Source organism: Phyllobates terribilis, unplaced genomic scaffold, assembly GCF_046119375.1.
Source record: "Phyllobates terribilis strain yellow unplaced genomic scaffold, ASM4611937v1 Scaffold_12__6_contigs__length_324123572, whole genome shotgun sequence".
NCBI classification, from domain to species: Eukaryota; Metazoa; Chordata; class Amphibia; order Anura; family Dendrobatidae; genus Phyllobates; species Phyllobates terribilis.
In genome coordinates this window covers 295,579,665-295,602,357 of record NW_027362772.1, presented here as the reverse complement: position 1 = coordinate 295,602,357, position 22,693 = coordinate 295,579,665, and the positions used below count along the sequence as shown (strand labels likewise).

The following is a 22,693-nucleotide window of genomic DNA, read 5'->3' as shown; positions in this document are numbered from 1 at the left end:
AAAAACCATCAAGCGCTACAAAGAAACTGGCTCCCATGAGGACCGCCCCAGGAAAGGAAGACCAAGAGTCACCTCTGCTTCTGAGGATAAGTTTATCCGAGTCACCAGCCTCTGAAATCGCAGGTTAAAATCAGCTCATATTAGAGACCAGGTCAATGCCACACAGAGTTCTAGCAGCAGACACATCTCTTCAAGAACTGTGTAATATCCCTGGCGGCGTGCTTGCATAGTGCACCACCTCCCACCATGCAAGACCGCAATATTACCCATCAGTCCAGCCTGCAAACCTTGCTCCAGTTCATGCTGTGTGCATGTCTCTTGTATGACTGCTTAGGGCGGCGGCCCGGTTACTTCCTGATTCTTATAGCTGCTGTGGGCGAACTCCTACTGCGTCTCCAGCCTATTGCTGTGAGTCACTGGATATTTAAACCCCCTCCACCCAGAAGGAGGTGCCTGAGCAACACTAACTATCAGTGTGCTCCTTGCCTCTGAGTTGCCAGGTCTTGTCCTGTATCTTGTCTGTTTCTGCCACCCTGAGGGTTGCATACCCTGGCCTGTTATCTCTGACTTCTAGTCTGTTTCTGCCACCCTGGGGGCTGCATACCCAGGCTTGTTATCTCTGACTTCTAGTCTGTTTCCGCCACTCTGGGGGCTGTATACCCAGGCCTATTATCTCTGATTTCTAGTCCATTTCCGCCACCTTGGGGGCTGTATACCCAGGCTCGTTCCTGTATTTCGTTGCAGTATCAGTTCCTGTCTGAACTGTCTGCTAGCCTGTTACCTGTTTGTCTCTATGTCCGTACCCTCCCTTTTCCTGCAGTGTCTGAACCTGCACCTAACTCCAACTCGTTGTCTCTGTACTTCTGTTTGTGAGTTTTGTGTCCACTTGCTACTTCATTGTAAGTACCTTGTGTGTACCTAGTTCTGCTTGTCCCTTTTACCTTCCTCCGTATCTACCTCCTGTGTTCTAGCCATCTTCCTGTATTTTCTTATCTGTTCCATGTGAACAGAGCCCTGTCCTCTCTGCCTGCACCGTCAGCCCTGTTCTGCTCTGCTTGCTCATCGCTCCAGCGGTTTTGCTCTGCTCTGCCTTGCCCACCGCTTCGGCGGTTCCTTTCTGCTCTGCCTATCCCACCGCTCTGGCAGTTCCTCTCCGCTCTGCTTGCTCACCGCGCCAGAGGTTTCGCTCTGCTCTGCCTTGCCCTCTGCTCCAGCGGTTCCTCTCTGCTCTGCCTTGTCCACCGCTCAGGCGGTTTCGCTCTGCTCTGCCTTGTCCACCGCACCTGCGGTTTCGCTCTGCTCTGCTTGCTCACCGCTCTAGCGGTTTCGCTCTGCTCTGCCTTGTCCACCACTCCAGCGGTTTCGCTCTGCTCTGCCTTGTCCACCACACCTGCGGTTCTGCTCTGCTCTGCTTTGCCCTCCACTCCGGCAGTTTCGCTTTGCTCTGCTTGCCTACCGCACCTGCGGCTCTTTGCCTGTCTCCCAGTCTGTACTGGACCCTATCCAGTCTGCACTCCAACCTGCTAGTACCTACCTGTCTGCACTCCAGCCGTGCTTGCCAGTATCTCTCTGTCTGCACTCCAGCCGTGCTTGCAAGTACCCACCTGTCTGCATACCAGCCGTGCTTGCCAGTACCCACCTGTCTGCATACCAGCCGTGCTTGCCAGTACCCACCTGTCTGCATACCAGACGTGCTTGCCAGTACCCACCTGTCTGCATACCAGCCGTGCTTGCCAGTACCCACCAGTCTGCATACCAGCCGTGCCTGACAATACCCACCTGTCTGTATGCCAGTCTAACCTGCCTGTTCCTGCATTTCTTGGTGTTATGATCTGCTACAAGCACTAAGGAAAGACAGGAGATCTGTCCCTACAATAGAACTAAACTGGATCCCTACGATGTAACGGGAAACCTGATCCTGCGATCAGACCCGCTAAAGTCCTCGGCTAGTCTGTACGAAGACCTATAGATGCAAGGGAGGGATCCCTACAAGCACTAGGGACTGGGATAAAGTTGGACACCTCCTAGCAGAAATTGTAGCAATCAAAGACAAACACACAACAAACAACATAGAGGTCCGAAGACCTAGCAAAACTAACAGAGAACTGTAACAGAGCACCAAGCTAGCTCAAAAGTAGTAAATACAATGAAGTCCAGCAAGGCCAGGAGGGCGGAGCCGGATTAAATAGGCAAAAAGGGTCATGTGACCAGCAAACTAGAAAAAACCTAACAGGAGAGTTCTAACAGTACCCCCTCTTCTAAGAGGATCCTCCGGATCCCCTAGGACCGGGCTTATCAGGAAACCTCCTGTGAAACGCTCTGACAAGTCAGGAAGCAGAAACATCATCCGTCCTCACCCATGAGTTATCCTCGGGTCCGAAACCCTTCCAAGCGACGAGATACTGCAAACTCCCTCTATACCGTCTAGAATTTAGGATGCGGGAAATTTCATATTCCCCGTCCTCCACCACCGGAGGAACAGTGGCAGAGGCGTCACCAACCGACACATCAGCTTTTTTCAACAGAGAAACATGAAACACCGGATTAATCTTCCAGGAGGTAGGAACCTCCAACCTAACAGCAGATTGGTTAACTATCTGAAGCACCTTAAAGGGCCCTACAAACTTGGGACCCAATTTTTTTGAAGGAATCCTCAATCGCAGATTCTTAGAGGACAACCAAACCATGTCACCAATAGCAAACGAAACCTCTTGCCGTTTCCTATCAAAGTACCTCTTAGATTTTTTGTTAGCCTCCTGAAGATTATCATGCACATCCGTCCAAACTCTCTCCAAATCACCGGAAAAACTCTCCTCCTCCGGCACAGCCGATACCAATTTGGAGAATGACCCAAAAGACGAATGTCTCCCAGTACAACAAAAAAAAGGCGAACACCCAGCAGAAGAGGATGTATGGTTGTTAAGAGCAAATTCAGCAAGTGGCAGAAACTCAGACCACCCCTCTTGATTGTCTGCCACAAAGCAACGCAAGAACTGCTCAACATCCTGGTTCTTTCTTTCTGTCTGGCCATTAGACTCAGGATGATATCCGACAAATGAACTCCCAACCTGTCACAAAAGGCATGCCAAAAACGAGCCACGAACTGAGGTCCCCTATCAGAAACAATGTCAGTAGGAATGCCATGTAGTCTGACAATTTCCTTGACAAAGGCCTTAGCGAGTGTCTTAGCGCAAGGCAGTTTGATGAAGGGAACCAAGTGACACATCTTGCTAAAACGGTCCACGACCACCCAGATGACCGTGAAACCTTCAGAGGGGGGAAGGTCAGTAATAAAGTCCATAGCCAGATGTGTCCAAGGTGCACTAGGAACCTCCAGAGGGCAAAGCAACCCCGCAGCAGGAGCATGCGAAGACTTAGATCTAGCACACACAGTACATTGACGCACCCACTTAATGACTTCCTTCTGCCATCCAGGCCACCAAAAACTGCGACCCACAAGTCTCTTGGTCTCAGAAATTCCTGGATGACCTGCCAACCGAGACTCATGACACTCAACAAACAAATCTCTCCTAAAGGTCCTAGGCACAAGCAACCTCCCATGGGGAGTGTTAGATGGGGCATTCTCCTGAGCTTTAAGAATCTCATCCTCCAAAACAGAGTCCAAAGCAGCAATCACAACACCTTCTTGTAAAATGTTCTCCTCCTCCTCCTCAGCACTGACCATGGGAGAAAAGCTGCGAGACAAAGCATCCGCTTTAACATTCTTGGTACCCGGGATGTAAGTAACGGAAAAATTAAACCGCGAGAAAAAAAGTGTCCACCTAGCCTGACGGGCATTCAAGCGCTTGGTAGCATCAAGATAGATCAGATTTTTATGATCAGTGAAAACCTGAATGGGAAATTCAGCACCTTCCAAGAGATGACGCCAGTGTTCAAATGCGAGTTTAATAGCCAGCAATTCCCGATTACCAATATCGTAATTAAGTTCAGTCAATTTTTTTGAAAAAAAGGCACAGGGATGTACTCCATCCTTGCTTTCCTGAGACAACACCGCACCAACCCCCACAGAAGAAGCATCAACCTCAACCAAAAACGGCTTAGTCACATCAGGCTGCATAAGGATGGGAGCAGAGGTGAACCTCTCCTTTAGAAACACAAAAGCTTCAATGGCCTCAGAAGTCCACTGAACCGCATTAGCACCTTTCCTAGTGAGATCGGTCAGCGGTTTGACAATAATAGAAATTTTTTTTATGAATTTTCTGTAATAATTGGCGAAACCCAAAAACCTCTGTATCGATTTCAAACCAATAGGCCTAGGCCATTCCTGCACAGCTTGAACTTTAACCGGGTCCATCTCAAAACCTTCACTGGAGATAATGTAACCCAAAAAACTAATTCTCTGAACAGCGAACTCACATTTCTCTAGCTTAGCAAAAAGCAAATTGTCCATTAATAACTGTAAAACCTCACGTACGCTCCGCCAATGAGACTCCAGACCAGGCGAATAAATCAGAATGTCATCCAAATACACAACCACATTTTTGCCAATCAAAGGTCTAAGGATGTCATTAATAAGATTCTGAAAAAATGCTGGATCATTGGTAAGACCAAAAGGCATAACCAGATTCTCAAAATGACCCACAGGAGTGTTAAAAGCAGTCTTCCATTCATCACCCTCCTTCATGCGCAACAAATTGTATGCCCCCCGGAGATCAATTTTAGAGAACCACTTGGCCCCCACTAACTGGTTAAACAAATCAGGAATCAATGGCAGTGGGTAAGGATTGCGTACAGTAATTTTATTAATCTCACGAAAGCCCAGACAAGGACGTAAACCGGCATCTTTTTTTTTAACAAAAAAAAATCCAACAGCCACAGCAGACTTGGAAGGCCTAATGTGACCGGCGGCCAAGCTTGTCTGTATGTATTCCTCCAAAGCCTTTCTCTCAGGAATAGTAAGATTAAATAAACGACTTTTAGGAAGAGTCGCTCCAGGGACAAATTCAATGGTACAATCATAGTCTCTATGGGGAGGCAAAATTTGTGACTCCTCCTCAGAAAAAACTCTCCAAAAATCCTGAATAGGTACATGTAATTCCCCTTTTTCCACCGCAGCAATACGTCCATTACAACACTTGTCATAACATTTAGGGCTCCAGGACTTAATTTCATTGGTAGACCAATCCAGTACAGGATTATGCAATTTTAACCAGGGCAACCCCAATATTACTGGAGAAGGCAAATTATTCCATACTACCAAATCCAAATTCTCTTGATGAACACCATTAATAGTGAGGGGAAACTCACAGACCTTGTGAATAACACTCTTTAAGGGAGAGCCATCAACAGAAACCACAGCAATAGGGGATGACAAAGGTTTAGGTTTTAATGTAAGTTTTTCCAAGAATCCCCCATCAATCACATTCAGAGTAGAACCACAATCCACAAATACCCAAAATTCAATTAATTCTTCCTGAGCAGCGGTAGTAGCAGATAGGAATACTCCCTTTGCATTTAAACAGGCTATACGTGCATAACTGACCTTTTTTTTTCCTTTGTTCATACGAAGCACACAGTTCTTAATAAAATGACCAGAATTTCCGCAATAGAAGCACAAACCTTCAGAAAGCCTGCGGTCTTTTTCCTGAGAGCGGGGTGTCATCGCCCCAATCTCCATCGGCTCTCCTTTGTCAGCACAGACCCTCTCAAGACTCGGAGCTGACATAGCAGAGGATTTCCTCTCATTAACCCTTGCACGCAGTCTCCTGTCCACCCGTATAGCTAATTGCATAGCCTCCTGCAAGTTTCCAGGTGTGGGATAAGCAATCAGCAAATCTTTAACCCTTTCACCTAGCCCCGCAAGAAACAAACTTTAAAAAGCTGAATCGTTCCACCCCACCTGGGCAGACCACCGACGGAAGTGAGAACAATATTTTTCCACATTACCTGATCCCTGCCTCAAACGTCTCAATTCAGACTCAGCAGATGAGATACGATCAGGATCATCGTACAACAAACCCAAAGCAGAAAAAAAACTATCCACTGATCTAAAGCACGGATCACTAGGTTGAAGAGAAAAAGCCCATCCCTGAGGATCCTTGCGCAAAAGTGACATTATGAACCCTATGCGCTGTGATTCATCACCAGAGGATCCGGGTCTTAAACGAAAATACAATAAACAAGCATTTTTAAAAGAAAAAAAATCTTGTTGTTCACCAAAAAATAGATCAGGCAGACGTACCTTTGGCTCTACCAAATGTGCTCCAGAACAGCTACTCACGTGTTGTTGGAGCTCGGCCACCTCCAGAGAGAGTCCCTGCAAGCATTGAGCCAAATCTTGAACCGAGACCATGATGGAAACTGGAGGTCTTTCCTTAGAGAAATTTTTTGGGCTTGACTTACTGTTATGATCTGCTACAAGCACTAAGGAAAGACAGGAGATCTGTCCCTACAATAGAACTAAACTGGATCCCTACGATGTAACGGGAAACCTGATCCTGCGATCAGACCGGCTAAAGTCCTCGGCTAGTCTGTACGAAGACCTATAGATGCAAGGGAGGGATCCCTACAAGAACTAGGGACTGGGATAAAGTTGGACACCTCCTAGCAGAAATTGTAGCAGTCCAAGACAAACACACAACAAACAACATAGAGGTCCGAAGACCTAGCAAAACTAACAGAGAACGGTAACAGAGCACCAAGCTAGCTCAAAAGTAGTAAATACAATGAAGTCCAGCAAGGCCAGGAGGGCGGAGCCGGATTAAATAGGCAAAAATGGTCATGTGACCAGCAAGCTAGAAAAAACCTAACAGGAGAGTTCTAACACTCGGTGTGGGTTAACAGCTGTGACCGGGGTCTGACCTGGAGTAGCACATGGTCCCTCTGCTCGGTTCCTCCTTGGTCCACGGAGTCGACTGAGCCGCCGTGCGACCTTGGTCGGATCGGGTTGATACTTAGTTACGCCCCTCCAGGCACTCCTCGGTTCATGGTACAGTGGGATCACTAATCACGCTCACGCCAGTCAGTCCGGGCGCGAGTGTAACAGTTTGCTCAGGCCCAGGATTCCGTTGAGCCCCACGGCCCTTCGCTCTCAGAGACATTTGAATCCTTGTCTGGCAAATACGTGCATCAAGAAAAATTTTTTTCGCAAGCCGAGGTCCCGGCGATTTACGCACCTGCCCAAATGGATCTATCAGCACTCGTTCCTGCGGATCCGCCACGGTACTATGGGGATTCAAAACGTAGCCGTGCATTTGTGGAGCAATGCATGCTGCATTTCAAGTTCTATGCTCACTATTTTCCTACCGATCGGGTTAAAGTGGCATTTATGATGTCCTACCTAGCGGGTGATGCCTTGAAATGGATCACCCCCCTATGGGAAGCATGGGATCCTATCGTCTTTGACCTGCAGGCCTTCCTGGTGGCCTTTCTAATGGTCTTCGATGACCCTAATCCTGAAGCCTCTGCTAAAGCTTCCCTTCCCAATATCCCGGAGCAGCCCCGATGGGTAATGTGTGTAGGTAGCCTACCAGTTCTCCAACCTGAAGAGACTGCTGCCCACCCAGAATCCACACAGGATGACTATGCTCCACAGAATACTTCTCTTCCAAGCCTCAAGAGGCAGTTCAAACGTGCAAGGCGTAGAGGTAAACCATCACGCCAGGTTCTGTCCTCCCAAAGACCTCCTGTTCCCCAGCATGTAAAGGCAGCTATCCGCACTGAATCCATGAAGGATAACTATCTTCGTCAGGCAAAGCAGAGGCCAGAACTCAGTCACAAAATCGGATTGTGATCCCGCTGTGGTTGTTTGGGACCCCCTGACGGTCTTTGTCCAGCGAAGGTTGGAGAATCCCAAGACATTAGGCCTGTAGGAGAGGCTGCCCTTGGCGTTAGTGTTTCCTCTCCACAGATGACCATGACTGTCTCCGTGGCAAGTGAAGGCCTCGGATTAACCGGAAGTTTCGGGCTTAAAGCCTTGAAGAATCGGTGTCTGATTCCCGTCCGACAACTCCAGAAGCCGGTTTGGGCATTGTCAGCAGAAGGACGAGCCCTACTCAGAAACAGTCAAAATATGTCTGTACAAATTAAGCTCCAGATTGGAGCATTACACTTGAAAAAGTTCACATTCCAGGTGCTGACTGGTTTACCCACAGGTCGTCCAGAGCCAAGAGATCTAGTGCCTGCTCAGGTCTGGAGATCCTGTATGGTGTTTCCTGGGGGACTGCTAAGGTACAAGGGGTGTCCAGTCCCCATATTTTCAGGACAGGCAGCAGTTTCTTCTTCTTCTTCACCAGATCTGCTAGTCGCTGACTCCCTGTGTGTTGAAGTCTCCGAAGGAAGAGAAGCGGAGGCGATGTCCCCACACAGTCTCGACGATTGTACAATACCAATGATCTTGCTTTAGGCATCTCAGTAACCAGACTGAAGTTGGTCCCTAATCAAGGATCCTCCATCTCTAACAAATCTGGCAATAAGTCCATAAAGGCGGTGGCTACCTCCAAGTCTCTGCACCCCTCCAACCAGGCGGAGGAACTCCAGTTGCCTCCTGAATCCTCCGGGGTGATATCTGATAACAAATGGAGAGAGACTTTTCTGCACCCTGTACCTGGTACTTCGCCCACTTCATCCAGTAAGCTTGGCAAGTGTACTTCGAAGCAGTGATTACCCCCGAGTCTCTTCACCCCTCCAACCAGGCGGAGGACCTCCTGGAGTTTCACACTTTTTTGTTAAGTATATAATTCCACATGTGTTAATTCATCGTTTTGATGCCTTCAGTGTGAATGTACAATTTTCATAGTCATGAAAATTCAGAAAAATCTTTAAATTTGAAGGTGTATCCAAACTTTTGGTCTTTACTGTATATGTCTCCCTTATCCCCATCCTCTTATATATGGCACCTAGTAATGGATGAGCACTAAAATGCTTGGGTGCTCGATGCTCAGGTCGAGCAAATTGGACCCGAGCAACGAGCCAAATGTAAGTCTATGGGAAACTCGAGCATTTTTCAGGAGGCTCCCCCTGGCGGTCTGCAGAGGGCTTAAAAATTGCCCATATCCATGGGAACAGTGCTCAAATGACATGGGAACAGCATAGGAAAGACCCCTGGAAGTATTTCTCACTCCCAGGTCACTGCTGTCAACAAAGTTGTCAGAGGTATTACGCCACTTTTACGGACTCACAATAAAACATGCAAAAACAAAAACAAAATGAATTTTCCTGGTAAATATGTTAAGGAACGTCCTTTCCAGGGTAATAACTTGTATACAGTACAGACCAAAAGTTTGGACACACCTTCTCATTTAAAGATTTTTCTATATTTTCATGACTATGGAAATTATACATTCACACTGAAGGCATCAAGACTATGAATTAACACATGTTGAATTATATACTTAACAAAAAAGTGTGAAACAACTGAAAATATGTCTTATATTCTAGGTTCTTCAAAGTAGCCACCCTTTGCTTTGATGACTGCTTTGCACACTCTTGGCATTCTCTTGATGAGCTTCAAGAGGTAGTCACCAGAAATGGTCTTCCAACAATCTTGAAGGAGTTCCCAGAGATGCTTAGCACTTGTTGGCCCTTTTGCCTTCACTCTGGGGTCCAGCTCACCCCAAACAGTCTCGATTGGGTTCAGGTCTGGTGACTGTGGAGGCCAGGTCATCTGGCGTAGCAACCCATCACTCTCTATCTTGGTCAAATAGCCCTTACACAGCCTGGAGGTGTGCTTGGGGTCATTGTCCTGTTGAAAAATAAATGATGGTCCAACTAAATGCAAACCAGTTGGAATAGCATGCCGCTGCAAGATGCTGTGGTAGCCATGCTGGTTCAGTATGCCTTCAATTTTGAATAAATCCCCAACATTGTCACCAGCAAAGCACCCGCACACCATCACACCTCCTCCTCCATGCTTCACGGTGGGAACCAGGCATGTAGAGTCCATCCGTTCACCTTTTCTGCGTTGCACGAAGACATGGTGGTTGGAACCAAAGATCTCAAATTTGGACTCATCAGACCAAAGCACAGATTTCCACTGGTCTAATGTCCATTCCTTGTGTTCTTTAGCCCAAACAAGTCTCTTCTGCTTGTTGCCTGTCCTTAGCAGTGGTTTCCTAGCAGCTATTTTACCATGAAGGCCTGCTGCACAAAGTCTCCTCTTAACAGTTGTTGAAGAGATGTGTCTGCTGCTAGAACTCTGTGTGGCATTTACCTGGACTCTAATCTGAGCTGCTGTTAACCTGTGATTTCTGAGGCAGGTGACTCATGTAAACTTATCCTCAGAAGCAGAGGTGACTCTTGGTCTTCCTTTCCTGGAGCGGTCCTCATGTGAGCCAGTTTCTTTGTAGCGCTTGATGGTTTTTGCAACTGCACTTGGGGACACTTTCAAAGTTTTCCCAATTTTTCGAACTGACTGAACTTCATTTCTTAAAGTAATGATGGCCACTTGTTTTTCTTTACTTAGCTGCTTCGTTCTTGCCATAATACAAATTCTAACAGTCTATTCAGTAGGACTATCAGCTGTGTATCCACCAGACTTCTGCACAACACAACTGATGGTCCCAACCCTATTTATAAGGCAGGAAATCCCACTTATTAAACCTGACAGGGCACACCTGTGAAGTGAAAACCATTTTCAGTGACTACCTCTTGAAGCTCATCAAGAGAATGCCAAGAGTGTGCAAAGCAGTCATCAAAGCAAAAGGTGGCTACTTTGAAGAACCTACAATATAAGACATATTTTCAGTTGTTTCACACTTTTTTGTTAAGTATATAATTCCACCTGTGTTAATTCATAGTTTTGATGCCTACAGTGTGAATGTACAATTTTCATAGTCAAGAAAATACAGAAAAATCTTTAAATGAGAAGATGTGTCCAAACTTTTTTGGTCTGTACTGTATAAGGCAAAATAAATATACAAAAACAAAAATTCTCCTCCACACCTTGGGCTATGTTCACAAGTAGCGTTTTTGATGCACTTTTGCATTGCTTTCAACTAAGACAAATGCATTCACTGGTAAATGTCATTTTAACATTTTACAACCTTATCTGGTCATGTGGTGTGTGACACATCATCAGACACATCCTGTTTCATTTATGATGGAGGGACTCTGAAAGTCACAAAGCCTATTTTTATAGGGCCATCAGGTGGCCCTTACTATTCTTAAAGGGCAAGCAGTCGGCCCTCGCTATTGTTAGAGAGCCATCAGCCGGCTATGCTTTGTTGTTCCCATTATTAACGAGTGGGTCTCCTATACTGTTATTGTGTATGTAGGGACTGCAAGGGCTGCCAAAAATTTGGAGGCACTCCAATGCCCCTTGCAAGAGACGTAGAGGTCAGAGGGCCTCCTAAAAACAATGTTCCCATTATTAGGAAGTGGGTCTCCCATAGTGTTTGCCTATGCAGTAAACGTAAAAGCTGCCAAAGATTTGGAGGAACTCCAATGCCCCTTGCAAGACACGTAGAGGAGGTGATATGGTAGATATGATGGTGAATGATATGGTGATAGAGGATGAGGAGAAGGAGGAGGACAAGAGCAAATAGACAAAATCAGGAAGCGTATACCCTTGTCTGGGTGTGAAGACAGAGGTGCATGGGAATAGAGTTAGACCTCCCCAAAAAAAAGACACTGGATTTGAGATTATGTAACGCTGCTATCATTCGGTGGTGTTGAGAAGTCTGGCCCAATCCAGCCCTTGTTCATTTTTATAAGAGTCAGTGACGCGCCCCCTGGGCCGTGGGGTACTCGGTAGCCGGGCCGGTTGGTGCTGGGGGTGTCACAGTGGCGGTGACCCGTTCCGTGACCCAGGGCGGGCAATAAAAGGGGAATAAAGAAAAGGGAATAAAGTTTTTATATGTAATGTTCATGACACCACCTGTGGTATGCAGCTATATGGGGCCGCCGTTGCGATGCAGATCCTCTGGAGCCAATGATGATGCAGCAGAGTTGGTTAAGCTCTCTACAAGCAGAGCTTAGCTCCAGGGCAGGAAATGGTGATGTTATAGATGTTGTTGTGCAGTGTAGTGCAGGTGATGGCGCAGATAATATTTCTAGGACACAACTTAATGGCCGTTTCCTCTTATACTTGCGGTGGTTAGGCAGACCGGGGCACGGGTACTAGCTGGTAGTAGAGGTCCGGGCGGCCTGGAAGCAAGTTGGGAATCCACCTCGCCAGGTGAAGTTGAAGGCCTTCCCTTTGCGCTATTCTCTTTTGCCCTGCTGCTTGTAGCTGTGCTGTGGCCCTCGTCCCTGATTAAAACGTCTTTGTGCTCACCCGTGTGGCAGGCAGCTCGGGCCTTCCTGGAGTGTCGCTCCCACGTGGCGGTGCTGGGCCCTATGTACTGCTGAGCCTCCGGGCGTCTGATGGGGCCAGGAGACCTGCAGCGTTGCATGCTAGTATACTTGACTAGGGGACCCCTGCTTGCTTCCAGGCATGGCTTCACCTCTTGTGAGGCAGGCAATGCCACTTTGGCAACCGGACCCCTGGGGTGCCACATTCTCCCCTAGTTAAATTCAGTACTCCCGGACTGAGGATACCTTTTTGAATTAACAATCAACGATAATAACTATTCACATTACAAATAGTTTACAAAGTCAAAAATTACAAAAAACCCAAACAAAAATTTATAGCAATCACTGCGGTGCTTAGTCTTTATGCCACAATCCATGGATTGTCTTTTTCCGGATAATTGAAATTTGGCTGGTGGGAACCGCATCAAGCCACTTTGTGTATCGTCTCTGGGCATGGCTTCAGGGCACTCTGTCATTGGGCCTGGTCTTCGCCCACGCCTGCGGTTTATTTTCCAGGCCACTTACTAACTATTTTCAATATTGTACTGACCACACCTAGTCCTGTGGTCCAATTGTCCATAAATTTAGCAACTATATATATCCAAGATTATTTAACGTTACAACTATATATAACATACACTTTAGTTCCTCCAGCAGGCAGGGAGCTGACCTTTTAGTACTCCGGGTCGATCTATGTAGTACATTTGTTGTCACTGACCTACCCTGGTCCCTAGTGTCTACCCCTGGTGTGATGGGTACAGTGTGAACTACACTACAGGTAGTCTGAGGTAACACCGGTAGGCTGGGTAATCTCCTAGAATTCTTTGACTTACCCTGGGTACGACAGGTTCACTGCTAGCAGAGGGTAGATTCTCCTGATCTTCTGCTGATGAAGCATCTGTCCCTGGGGCCGACTGGTCTTCCAGATGTTCTGGAGCTTCTGCTGCTTCCGGTGAGGCCGCTTGGAGAATGGTCAGGACTGGTACCACAATTGCTCTGTTCACCTGCGTCCAAGATCGGGGAAATGCTCCAAGGACTGTCTGCACCGTTTCCTCCACTTTTTCTGTGGGCTGAGGGCTGTCTTGGTCTTCTTCTTTGTGTTTCAACTTTTCAGGGTATATATTCAGGTGGTCTCTTGAGACTGCCTCTGAAGTTTCCCCTCCATCTTTACTGATGAGGCACACTTTGGTGTTATCGTAATTCGAGGGTAGGACGGTGTATGGCTCAACCTCCCACTGGTCATCTAATTTGTGGACTCGTCTCTTCCTTTTGAGTACTTGTTCTCCAGGTGATAAGGGAACTGCAGGTGCGTGCTGATTGTAAGTTTTCTCCTGCCTCTGTCTCGCCTGGGAAAAACTTCTCTCAACACATTCTTGCACCTTGCGGTATTGTTGCTGCCACTCTGTATCGAAATCTGCATCTGGTGATGTCATCTCAGGTGTTAAGACTCCCATGTCTAAGTCGATAGGTAGCTTACCACATCTTTCTCACATCAGGTAAGCGGGTGTACAGTTGGTGGAGTTCACCGGGGTGTGGTTATATAGGTCCACCAAATCTGGTAACTTCTCTGGCCACAGGCTACGTTCTGCAAGGGGCAATGTCTTCAACAGGTCTATTACCACCTGGTTCATCTTCTCGCACAACCCGTTGGTCTGGGGATGATACGGCGTCATCTTTATTTTCTTGCAGCCGTACAAGTTACAGAATTCCTGAAACACTTCAGCTTCGAAAACTGGGCCTTGGTCAGTCAGCACTCATTCGGGGTAACGGTGGGGGCGAGAAAAGTGTTGTTGGAACGCTTTGGCTGCCGTCTGAGCCAACTAATCGTTCACTGGCACTACTATCAAGAATCGGGAGTAGTGGTCTACTATGGTGAGAGCGTAGACATAGCCTGACCGGCTTGGGGCTAGCTACACGTGGTCCAAGGCTACTAGTTCAAGTGGTTGTTTGGTGATTATGGGCTGCAGGGGAGCCCTCTGGCTATCTCAGTCTTTCTGTCTCAGGTTGCATGGACCACATTCTCGACACCATCTCTTGATTGCTTTCCTCATGCCAAGTCAGTAGACTCGCTCACGTAGCAGGACTTCCAACTTCTTCCCCCCGAAGTGTCCTGCTCCATCGTGGTACGTTTCTAAGACCATTGGCGCATCCCGCCTCGGGACTACCACCTTCCAGACCAGTTTGTGTGACCGGGAGTTGATACTTCTTCGACACAGTTTTCCCTCGTAGATGAACAGTTTGCCCTTCTCCTTCCACAACTGTTGAGTCTCCTGTGGAGCATCTGGATCAGGGTGCGAGTCAGCTTGAGTCAGCAACTCCTTTACCAGGAGGACAGCCGGGTCGCTATCCTGCATCTCTGCCCATCCATGGTGGGGCAATGGGTTGAACGTGGCCTCTCTGTTGGCGGAGCGCTTGTCCCTCACACAGTGGGAGCACTGGGTCACCCCGTGACGATGGAAAGCGGGTAGCTCTATCTTCTCCAGCTCTTCCGGGTCTTCTCCCCCGTCTGGCAAGTTGGGCATCCTGGACAGCGCATCAGCATTTGTGCTTTTATGCCCCGTCCGATACTTGAAGGTAAATTCGTAGTTAGACAGTCGGGCCATCCATCGTTGCTCTAGGGCACCAAGCTTCGCAGTCTCCAGGTGCGTCAGCGGGTTGTTATCCGGGAAGACTGTAAATCTGGAGGAGGCGAGGTAATGTTTGAAGTGCTCTGTTACAGCCCAGACTATAGCTAAAATCTCCTACTTGAAGGAACTATAGTTGTCGTGGTTCCTTTCCGTGGGCCGCAGCTTCCTGCTGGCGTAGGCAATCACTCTCTCTCTGCCTTGCTGTACCTGGGACAGCACCACTCCCAATCCCATGTTTCTGGCATCCGTATGGAGTATACTTTCTTCTCTTCTTACAGGTATATATTTGTCATTCATCTACTACGTGTAATCTATTCTGAAAACTGCATTCTATCTCCATGTTCCTTGCAATGTTCTGCAGCTAATCTCTGGTATATATTTGTCATTCATATACTACCTGTAATCTATTCTGAAAACTGCATTCTATCTCCATGTTCCTTGCAATGTTCTGCAGCTAATCTCTGGTATATATTTGTCATTCATCTATGTTGCTTAACCCATGATACTTTAAGGTCATCACACTTTAATAGTTTATGATCCATGTAGAGTTGCCAGTCTGTTTTTTTTTCTGCAGTTTATGGTCTCCTGTTGTCTTAAACTAGTTGATTGATTGCTAAAGAGTTAAATCTGTATAGATCTAAGCAGATACTTCCTTATATATTGAGACATAGTCAAGGGGCAGCATTTATGCGAGGGCATTTATGCATACTTTATCGAAGTGCCATAGCTTATCAAAATGTCGGCAGTTAGACATGGCAGTTGGACAGGGCAGGAGACAGGTAAGACATGCAAGACATTTAAACAAACTTGCTTCCAGTTCATCTGTTTTGTAAACAGTATTCACCATTTGTATCTGTGCCATTTATATTCTGGCTGCTACAATCATCCACATTGACCATTCTCCCACCAATTCTGCACACTTCATCCATATTAATTCCTCACTCCTCTCTTCTCCTATGTACAGCTGTCATGCCCTCTTCACAATGTTATACCACACAGATCCATTCATTCCCACCATACAACACAGGAAACGCTCTCACAAATCACTCAACCATCTGCTCACTCTCTGTATCTTCCTTCTCTTAGTCGCAGGTGATATTTCTCCTAATCCAGGACCCTCCAGTAATAATAACACTAACTCTTTCCCTGTTACATTCAGAAACCCTGCTAATCTCATTAATATTCCCTGCATATCTTCTGTCTCATTCAACTGTGCCCTTTGGAATGCGCGCTCAGCTTGTAATAAACTCTCTTACATCCATGAATTTTTCCTCTCTAATTCCCTCAACCTTCTGGCTCTCACTGAAACCTGGATCCAGCAGTCGGACACCACCGCCACTGCAGCTCTATCCTACGGTGGCCTCCATTTCTCTCATACCCTGCGACCTGACAACAGATCAGGGGGAGGTGTTGGTCTGCTTCTTTCAACAAAATGTACTTTTCAGGTTATCCCCTCTGTACCCTCCCTTATCTTCCCTTCTTTTGAGACTCACACAGTCAGACTCTACCGGCCCTTCTCCCTGCGAGTGGCGGTTGTCTATCGCCCTCCAGGTCCCTCCCATCAGTTCCTGGATCACTTTGCTGCCTGGCTTCCAAATTTTCTATCCTGTGACATCCCCACTCTAATCATGGGAGATTTTAACATCCCAATTGGCGATCCTCTTTCCCCATCTGCTGCTCACCTTTTATCACTAACCTCCTCCTTCAGGCTTTCACAGCTTGCTAATTCTCCTACACATGAGGACGGGAACACATTGGACCTGATCTTCTCCCGGCTTTGCTCAGTACATGACTTTACTATCTCTCCCCTTCCAATCTCTGACCATAATCTTCTTTCATTCTCTGTCAAGAACTGTGACTCTACTCAAGACCCCCCCACTTTCCACACTTATAGAAATATACGCGTCATTAACACCCAGAAATTTCTGAAAAAGTTGCAATCATTATTGGCCCCAATTTCCTCCCTCTCATGCCCCGACTCTGCATTGAAGCATTATAACGAAATAATGCTATGCGCCCTGGATGAAGCTGTACCTCCTACACAAAGAACAATTCGGCATAGACGGCGACAACCCTGGCACACACCTCAAACACGTCTTCTCCAGCGGTGTTCCAGGTGTGCTGAAAGGCTGTGGAGAAAATCTAATCTGCCCGAAGATTTCCTCCATTATAAATTTATGCTGAAAACATATAACTCTGCGCTTCACCTCTCCAAACAAACCTACTTTAACAACCTCATCATCTCACTTTCCAATAATCCTAAACGACTCTTTGACACATTTCATTCTCTCCTCAATCAAACAGCACAGGCCCCGACCACCGACCTCAGCGCTGACGATCTGGCCAATTATTTCAAAGAAAAAATTGACCATATCCGACAGGAAATTTTCTCCCAATCCCCAAACGTTATGCATTCTCTCCCCCGTCACATTGTATCTTGCTCACTTTCTGACTTCGAACCCGTCACGGAAGATGAAGTGATCAGCCTCCTTGCATCATTTCGCCCTACCTGCACCAGTGACCCTATTCCCTCACATCTCCTTCAGTCCCTTGCTCCAGCTGTCACCACTCACCTAACTAAAATTTTCAACCTCTCCCTCTCATCTGGTATCTTTCCCTCTTCTTTTAAACACGCCAGCATACATCCATTACTTAAAAAACCATCCCTTGACCAGAACTGCACGGCCAACTACAGACCTGTTTCCAATCTTCCCTTTATCTCTAAACTCCTGGAACGCCTGGTCCATTCTCTTTTAATCCGCTATCTCTCAGACATCTCTCTTCTTGACCCTTTACAATCTGGTTTCCGCTCATTACATTCTACTGAAACTGCCCTCACTAAAGTCTCTAATGATCTACTAACAACTAAATCTAATGGACACTATTCCCTGCTGATTCTCCGGGATCTCTCTGCAGCATTCGACACTGTGGATCACCTGCTCCTCCTCACTATGCTCCGCTATATTGGCCTCAAGGACACTGTTCTCTCCTGGTTCTCCTCCTATCTCTCTGACCGCTCCTTCTCTGTGTCTTTCGCGGGCTCCTCCTCCTCTCTCCTTCCCCTTACTGTCGGGGTTCCTCAAGGATCAGTCTTAGGCCCCCTTCTTTTCTCCTTATACACCGCTCCCATTGGACAAACAATCAGCAGATTCGGTTTTCAGTACCATCTCTATGCTGATGACACCCAATTATACACCTCTGCTCTGGACATCACCCCTGCATTACTACAAAAGACCAGTCATTGTCTTTCTGCTGTGTCTAACACTATGTCCTCCCTCTGCCTAAAACTGAATCTGTCAAAAACTGAACTACTCATATTTCCTCCCTCCACTAACCTACCTGTGCCCGATATTGCCATTTCCATTTGTGGCTCAACCATTACTCCCCAGCAACAAGCCCGCTGTATTGGGGTCATTTTTGACTCAGATCTTTCCTTCACTCCTCACATCAAATCACTCGCTCGTTCATGTCATCTACACCTCAAAAACATCTCAAGAATAAGGACTTTTCTCACCTTTGACTCGGCAAAAACCCTTACCGTAGCTCTTATTCATTCCCGTCTAGACTACTGCAACTCTCTACTGATCGGGCTCCCAATTACTAAACTGTCCCCTCTCCAATCGGTCCTTAACGCAGCAGCCAGGATCATATTCCTTGCCAACCGCTACACCGATGCCTCTTCCCTGTGCCAGTCATTGAATTGGTTACCCATCCAATATAGAGTTCAATTTAAACTTATCATGCTTACACATAAAGTGCTCCATGCTTCAGTACCCCCCTATATCTCCTCCCTTGTCTCAGTCTACCACCCTACACGTGCCCTCCGTTCTGCCCGTGACATAAAACTAAAATCCTCCATGATCAGAACTTCCCACTCCCGTCTCCAAGATTTCTCACGTGCTGCGCCAATTCTTTGGAATGCACTACCCAGGACAATTCGATTAATTCCCAATACCCACAGTTTCAAGTGGACCCTAAAAACCCATTTCTTTAGACTGGCGTATCGCCCCCACACACTATCTGTCCATCCCAGTTGTCCGTCCCAGTTTACCCCCATATTAAAATCTTCTTCAATTTGAGGTTCATACCAATCAAGATATTAAGGCTGCATTATACAATATATGTACATTCTACCTTTTGTGTCTCCCCCATTTCCTCATAGACTGTAAGCTTGCAAGCAGGGCCCTCACTCCTTTCGATATGAGATATGCTTATTCTGTATTGTCTGTATAAGTCCCCCCTAAAATTTGTAAAGTGCTGTGGAATCTGTTGGCGCTATAAAAATAAACATTATTATTATTATTATTATAAATGGTTAGCCATAGTCGGGGTAGGCCAGGACTTCGTCTCCAGTAAGAGCCATTTTCAGTCGAGTGAAAGATTCGTCTTCTGGTTTACCCCATTTGAATGGAGGTTTCGGGTTCTTTGGCTTCTTGGACTGGCCCACTAAGAGGTCCTGCATGGATGTCGCTATCTTGGTGAAACCCTTGATGAATCTCCTGTAGTAGCCTACCAGCCCGAGGAACTGCCGCACTTCCTTGATAGTGGAGGGTCTTGGCCAGTCCTTGATCACAGTAACTTTTTCAGGGTCTGGTGCTACACCCGGCGCTTACCACATGACCTAGGTACTGCACCTAGGGCTTTAACAGGTGGCACTTGGACGACTTTACTTTCAGGCCATAACCAGATAGGGCTTCGAACACCTCGGCCAGGTACTCCAGGTGGTCTTCATATGTCTTTGAGTAGACGATTACGTCGTCTAGGTACAGCAGGACGGTTTCAAATTTTTTGTGTCCTAGACAACACTCCATTAACCACAGGAAGGTTCCTGGGTCATTGAAGAGCCAGAATGGCATGCTGTTGAACTAGCTGAGGCCCATTGGTGTTGTAAACGCGGTCTTTTCTCTGTCCGCCTCTGCCACAGGAACCTGCCAGTACCTACTGGTGAGATCCAAAGTGGAGAAATAGTTAGCTGATCTCAATGTTGCTAATGATTCCTCAATTCTGGGTAATGGGTAGGCGTCCTTATGTGTAATGCGGGTAATCTGCCTGTAATCAACACACATCCTCATTGTACCATCCTTCTTCTAACGAGAACTAATGGAGCTGCCCAGGGGCTACAACTATCTCTGATCACCCCAGCCTCCTTCATCGCCCTTAACATTCCTTTGTCACATTATAGTGAGCTGGGGGTACAGGTAGGTACCTCTCTTTAATGGGCGGATGATCTCCCGTGGGGATATGATGTTGGACCCCTTTTACCTGCCCAAAGTCTAGTGGATGTTTGCTGAAGACTCGCTCATATTCTTGGACCACCCGGTATACTCCATGCTTTTGGTGCAAAGGGGTGGAGTCAGTGCCCACTTGTCGCTTCTGACACCAATCCTCCATCTGCCCCTTGGAGCCATTATCCTCCGCCGGTTTGGATGGAGGCAAGGGTTCTACTTTCTTTATTGCATTGTTATTGATAGTGAATAGCAAGGGTAGCATACCGGGGTAAATGGACTTCTTTCTCCCCACAATTCAGGATGCGTATCGGTACTCTCCCCTTGCAGACATCGACTACCCCCCTGGCTGTCAAGATAGTGGGCCTACTATCAGAGTACACGGGTTCTACCAGGGCCTGATAATCTTGACCCCTGAGACCTATTGCTGCCTGACACCATATTAACATTTCACTCCTAAGGGGCATTGCAATGGGGAATGGATCACTCATCCTGACACTGCCAACTTCTCCACAAGACAGCTCTACCTGTTGTCTTTTCATCAGGGCTCTGATTTCCTTCTGCATAAAACGCTGCTGACTGGAACTGGCAGTCTCTGCGACCTGTTGCAACAAAACAATAATTTCTCCAAGACAATTTTCTATCACATTGGGGCCTAAGGTTATCATAGGATGACTTTCTCGGCGATCAATATCATCAATAATCATTCCTTGTGATGGCAATTCTACTCGGCCAACTTTTATGGTCACCTCTTTATACCCATATAAAGAAATGACCTGGCACTCAGGAGACTCATGAAATCTTTTTTATATTTTTAATAAAGTGCAAAAAATTAATATTAGACCTTCATCAGTGGACTAAAAAATAAAAGTAACAATAAATCTCACATAGAAAACATATGTATAGTACAGCAAAATAATGGACAAAATAGAATCTGAGTCACAAATAATATGTCATGTTGGAGGATTGACGGGAGTGCAACACAGGAAACAACAAGAAAAACAAGATGGGAGGAAGGGGAGTAATGGAGGGGAAAAAACGGAGGGGGGGGGGATTGAATAAAAAACAAAAAATTGACATACCAGGTTGTGAGAAAGGATGTAAACTAGGTATGAGCCTATTAGGTTCCGTAGGTTCTGGGAATATAAGCAGAGTACAATTATGAGGGAAAAAATGGGGGGAAAAACCCCAATGAGAGCAATCAGGAGTAAAAAGGTTTAAAATTTACCTGTAGCAGTGTGATAGCTAGACACGGTGTCCACCGTTTGTCAGGAGGTGCTATGGAGGACTAGAGACCATAGAGGTCTTAAATAGGCAATGGCAGGGGTCAGAGGTCGTTATACTCCGTTTAATCATTAGTGGCAATGGGAATACAACATGTGGGTCGTTTGGGAATAGGACCTGAAAACAAGAAGTAGCGTCATATGACGCTATGACGGTCCTGAAATGTAAAAGGCTGGTCACGTGACCGTTTAATCATTAGTGGCAATGGGAATAGAGTGCGTGTATCGTTTGGGAGTAGGACCTAAAAATAGGAAGTAGCTTCATATGACGCTATGAAGGTCCTCAAATGTAAAAGGCTGGTCACTTGCCCGGAAGTCACGTGATAGTGCATTCCACGCAGTACAATATGCGTTCCACAGTGATCCTAAAGCAGTGTGAGTGATTGTGACAGGCCGGAGAGACATTAGGAGAACAAACAGGAGTCCAGGAAGGGTAGGGAACGGAGGAAGGAGCATCACTTAGGATGGAATCTGAGGAAAACAAGGAGAACAAATGTAAATAACATGATTAAAGTATATAGCCAGTGAAATAGCATATAATCTTGTAAAATATGAGGAAAGAAAAGCATCATGTCATATAAGACAGTTGGTACAGAGTAATTATCTTAATAGCAATATTCCAGATGAAAAGGTACCGTAATTACAATATATACAAGCAATGTAAGAAATGTAGAAATAGGAGATCTCCATAAAGGTTATCTCCTGGTATAATAGTCCCTAGTGGGTAGGTCCGTAGTGTCCGTATTCGGTCTGGTCTAATTACAATTAGTAGTCAGGGATGAATCTAGGTGAAGGAACCGAGATAATACTCTTTGTTGAGTCCCTTGGGGGACAATGATTGTAACTCGTGAATCCAAAAAGCTTCCCTTTGCTTCAACTGACGAATGCGGTTTCCACCTCATCTTAAGTGGGGGACATGTTCAATGACTTGGAACCTCAATTGTGACACTAAGTGATCGGCTGTAACAAAGTGTTGAGGAACCCGTAGCAATAAATTTTTGCAGCGTATTGTGGACTTATGCTTGGAGATCCTGTCTTTTATGCGTTGAGTGGTTTCTCCAACATAAATCCGACCGCAAGGACACTTAAGGATATAGACAACGTAAGAAGAGTTACAAGTAAAATAATCTTTTACCTTATACGGTTTGCCTGTTTGTGGATGATAGAAAGTGTCACCCCTGATGATATTGTTACACTGGTGACACTGTAAAGATGGAAATGTCCCATGTTTGGGTGTGGAGAGAAACCTCTGTTTGGGTTAGGTATAGCTAGTGCCAATGTCTGAATGGACTAGGCGGTCACGAAT

The 22,693-nt window shown here is 46.4% G+C and overlaps 1 protein-coding gene across 1 annotated transcript in view; it reads left to right on the top strand.

Moving 5' to 3' along the window:
- Positions 1–22,693, top strand: part of LOC141172732 (nicotinamide N-methyltransferase-like) — a 110,973-nt gene that overhangs the window by 55,586 nt on the left and 32,694 nt on the right. The window lies entirely within an intron of this gene.